Source organism: Oncorhynchus gorbuscha, linkage group LG04, assembly GCF_021184085.1.
Source record: "Oncorhynchus gorbuscha isolate QuinsamMale2020 ecotype Even-year linkage group LG04, OgorEven_v1.0, whole genome shotgun sequence".
In the NCBI taxonomy this organism is placed as follows: domain Eukaryota; kingdom Metazoa; phylum Chordata; class Actinopteri; order Salmoniformes; family Salmonidae; genus Oncorhynchus; species Oncorhynchus gorbuscha.
In genome coordinates, this window is record NC_060176.1 from 83,413,638 (window position 1) to 83,418,637 (window position 5,000).

Sequence of the window (5,000 nt, forward strand, 5' to 3'; positions counted from 1 at the left end):
GGCTAGCTTGCTGTTGCTAGCTAATTTATTCTGGGATATAAACATTGAGTTGTTATTCTACCTGAAATGCACAAGGTCCTCTACTCCGACAATTAATCCACATATAAAAGGGTCCTCCGAGTTTGTTTCTAGTAATCTCTCCTCCTTCAGGCTTCTTCTTCTGTGGACTTTATATGACAGTTGGCAACCAACTTTAAGGTGCATTACAACCACCAACTGGACTGGAGTGTGGACCTCAGTTCATCTTTCAATCACCCACGTGAGTATATGCTCCTAACAACCAATGAGGATTTGGAAGAGGCAGGATTTTGCAGTGGGTCAAGCATCACAAATAGAACCAAGTTATATTTTAGCGCCTGGCTACTCAGACCCTCGCTAGCAGTGTGGGTGCAATGACTGAATATAATAATAAATGTAAACACTTATTTCGCAACTCGACGCAACGCGAGCGGTATGGTCAGCATGTTAAGACTTGCTTTCAATGAGAGGTCGCTAAAAAAAGTTACATATTTGTCCTGAATACAAAATGTGTTATGTTTGGGGAAAATCCAATACAATTACTGAGTACCACTCTCCATATTTTCATAGTGGTGGCTGCATCATGTTGGGTTAGGATGGTTATTATATGTCAAAAGTACCAGTACCAGTCAAAAGTTTGGACATGCCTACTCATTCAAGGGTTTTTCTTTATTTTCTACATAGTAGAATAATAGTGAAGACATCAAAACTATGAAATAACACATATGGACTCATGTAGTAACCAAAAAAGTATTAAACAAATCAAAATATAGTAGCCATCCTATGCCGACAGCTTTGCACACTATAAATAGTCCGGGTGGCCATTTGATTAATTCTTCAGCAGTCTTATATTCTTAACACCAATGTGAGAATGCTGTTCATTGACTACAGCTCAGCGTTCAACACCATAGTGCCCAATAAGCTCATCGCAAAGTTAAGGACCCTGGGACTAAACACCTCCCTCTGCAACTGGATCCTGGACTTCCTGACGGGCCGCCCCCAGGTGGTGAGAGTAGGTAGCAACACATCTGCCACGCGGATCCTCAACACGGGGCCCCTCAGGGGTGCGTGCTCAGTCCCCTCCTGTACTCCCTGTTCACCCACGACTGCATCGCCAGGCACGACTCCAACACCATCATTAAGTTTGCTGATGACACAACAGTGGTAGGTCTGATCACCGACAACGACGAGACAGCCTATAGGAAGGAGGCCAGAGACCTAGCCGGGTGGTGCCAGAATGACAACCTCTCCCTCAACGTAACCAAGACTAAGGAGATGTTTGTGGACTACAGGAAAAGGAGCACCGAGCACGCCCCCATTCTCATCGACGGGGCTGTAGTGGAGCAGGTTGAGAGCTTCAAGAGCCTTGGTGTCCACATCAACAACAAACTAGAATGGTCCAAACACACCAAGACAGTCGTGAAGAGGGCACGACAACACCTATTCCCCCTTAGGAGACTGAAAAGATTTGGCAACAGTCCACAGATCCTCAGAAGGTTCTACAGCTGCACCATCGAGAGCATCCTGACTGGTTGCATCACTGCCTGGTACGGCAACTGCTCGGCCTCTGACCACAAGGCGCTACAGAGGGTAGTGCGTACGGCCCAGTACATCACTGGGGCCAAGCTTCCTGCCATCCAGGACCTCTATACCAGGCAGTGTCAGAGGAAGGCCCAAAAAAATGGTCAAAGACTCCAGCCACCCTAGTCATAGGCTGTTCTCTCTGCTACCGCACAGCAAGCAAGTCCAACTTGCTTCTAAACAGCTTCTACCCCCAAGCCATAAGATACCTGAACAGCTAATCAAATGGCTACCCAGACTATTTGCATTGACCCCCCCCCCCCCAAACACAGTTAGACCCAACCAAATCATGAGAAAACAAAATGAAAATGACTTAACAAATTGGAAAGAATGAACAAAAAAACAAAGCAAACTAGAATGCTATTTGGCCGCCGTAGACAGACCTGGCCCCCAAGAGAAGACAGGCTATGTGCAACACTGCCCACAAAATGAGGTGGAAACTGAGCTGCACTTCCTAACCTCCTGCCAAATGTATGACCATATTAGAGAGACATATTTCCCTCTGATTACACAGAACCACAAAAAATGTGAAAACAAAGCCAATTTTGATAAACTCTCTTCTCTTCTCTCTCCTTCCATACGTGTCTCTCTGTCTCTCTCCCTCCATACTTGTCTCTCTGTCCCTCTCCCTCCATACTTGTCTCTCTGTCTCTCTCCCTCCATACTTGTCTCTCTCCCTCCATACGTGTCTCTCTGTCTCTCTCCCTCCATACTTGTCTCTCTGTCCCTCTCCCTCCATTCTTGTCTCTCTGTCATGATAAAACACTTATGTGACTAACATGGTAAACCATCCCCTCCACTGGTGACTCTTCTCCTCCTCCTCCTCCTCCTCCTCCTCCTCCTCCTCCTCCTCCTCCTCCTCCTCCTCCTCCTCCTCCTCCTCCTCCTCCTCCTCCTCCTCCTCCTCCAGTGGAAACAGTCCACCCACTGTGTCAAACTCACTCTCTCCCCTCTCTCTTCTCCCTCTCCCCTCCTCCTCCTCTCATCTTCTCCTCTCCCCTCCTCCTCCTCCTCTCATCTTCCTCCTCTCCTCTTCCCTCCTCCTCCTCCTCCTCTTCTCCTACTCTCCCTCCTCCTCTCCTCGGAGATCTCTTCTCCTACCCTCCTGGCTTCTCCTCCTCTCGGATGGGGCCCTCCTCCTCCTCTCCTCTCCTCCTCCTCTCCTCTTCTCCTACCCTCCCCTCCTCCTCTTCTCCTCCTACCCTCCCCTCCCCTCCTCCTCCTCCTCTCCTCTTCTCCTACCCTCCCCTCCTCCTCCTCTCCTCTTCTCCTACTCTCCCCTCATCCTACTCTCCCCCCCAGCCCTCCTCCTCCTCCCTCCTCCTCTCTTTCTCCTCTTCTGAGCCCTAGGACCGTGCCCCCTACCCCTCCTCCCCTCCACCTCGTCTTCTCCTACCCTTATTATTATTTGACCTGCTGGTCCTCCTCCTCCTCCTCCTCTCCTCTTCTCCTACTCTCCCCTCCTCCAGTCAAAACAGTCCAGCCACTGTGTCAAACTCACTCTCTCCCCTCTCCTCCTCGACTCCTCCTCTCCTCCTCTCCTCTTCTCCTCCAGTCAAAACAGTCCAGCCACTGTGTCAAACTCACTCTCTCCCCTCTCCTCCTCGACTCCTCCTCTCCTAATGGTAATGCACATTATAACATGTGTGATAACGTGTAGGATAATGTGTGATAATGTCTGTGATAATGTGTGTGATAATGTTTCTGATAACGTGTGTGATAACGTGTGTGCTAATGTGTGTGATAATGTGTGTGATAATGTGTGTGATAATGTTTCTGATAACGCGTGTGATAATGTGTGTGACAATGTGTGTGATAATGTGCGTGATAATGTGCGTGATAATGTTTCTGATAACATGTGTGATAACGTGTGTGATAATGTGTCTGATAATGTGTGTGACAATGTGTGTGATAATGTTTCTGATAACGTGTGATAATGTGCGATAATGTGTCTGATAATGTGTGTGACAATGTGTGTGATAATGTTTCTGATAACGTGCGATAATGTGTGTGATAATGTGTGATAATGTGTGTGATAATGTGTGATAATGTGTGATAATGTTTCTGATAACGTGTGTGATAATGTGTGTGATAATGTGTGTGATAACGTGGGTGATAATGTGTCTGATGTGTCTGATAACGTGTGTGATAATGTGTCTGATAACGTGGGTGATAATGTGTGTGATAATGTGTGTGATAACGTGTGAGATAATGTGTGTGATAATGTTTCTGATAACGTGTGTGATAACGTGTGTGATAACGTGTGTGCTAATGTGTGTGATAATGTGTGTGATAATGTGGCTGATGTGTCTGATAATGTGTGTGACAATGTGTCTGATAACGTGGGTGATAATGTTTCTGATGTGTCTGATAATGTGTGTGATAATGTTTCTGATAACGTGTGTGATAACGTGTGTGATAACGTGTGTGATAAAGTGTGTGATAAAGTGTCTGATAATGTGTGTGATAATGTTTCTGATAACGTGTCTGTCTGTTGAAGGAGTTGACAGAGTTCTGTGCGGAGCACCTCATGGTTTTAATATGGTACTGATGTGATTAAACGTTGATCAGGGAGTTGCTGCTGTCAGAACGTTTGAAGAGTTTTCTTCTGGCTGACTTGTTTTCATAACGATGACTGTCTGGGGGTTTTGACAAACTCCCTCAACACCTTCCTTCCCTCTTCTACAGCCAAGAGGCGCCGGCGTGACAGTCACAGATGTGCAGTGTCTGTCTGTCTGTCTGTCTGTCTGTCTGTCTGTCTGTCTGTCTGTCTGTCTGTCTGTCTGTCTGTCTGTCTGTCTGTCTGTCTGTCTGTCTGTCTGTCTGTCTGTCTGTCTGTCTGTCTGTCTGTCTGTCTGTCTGTCTGTCTGTCTGTCTGTCTGTCTGTCTGTCTGTCTGTCTGTCTGTCTGTCTGTCTGTCTGTCTGTGTGTGTGTGTGTGTGTGTGTGTGTGTGTGTGTGTGTGTGTGTGTGTGTGTGTGTGTGTGTGTGTGTGTGTGTGTGTGTGTGTGTGTGTGTGTGTGTGTGTGTGTGTGTGTGTGTGTGTGTGTGTATATGTGTGTGTGTGTGTGTCCTATCCACCAGTTCTATTTCCACCTCCCTGTTCTGTTGTTTTCGTTCCCTCTCTTCAAACCATGTTAAAGACCTAATGCAGCCGGTTAAATATCAATATCAAATCATTTCTGGGTGAGAATAAGTACTTTACTGTAGATTTAATTAAGCACAGGGCTACTAACTTTAAACGCCGTGTCACCCGAGTGCTAGAGTAGTGGCGGCTTCCCCGATCCATCCACCGCTGCCCCCTGGACACTGTGATCACTTGGCTACATAGCTGATGCCTGCCAGTACACACCTAGTACACACCCAGTACACACACCCAGTACACACACCCAGTATAGACAC

General features: G+C 47.0%; 1 protein-coding gene across 4 annotated transcripts in view; it reads right to left on the minus strand.

Moving 5' to 3' along the window:
* The window catches only part of LOC124034729 (PDZ domain-containing protein 2-like), a 139,140-nt gene that overhangs the window by 64,471 nt on the left and 69,669 nt on the right, over positions 1-5,000 (minus strand). The gene's annotated exons all lie outside the window — the stretch shown is intronic.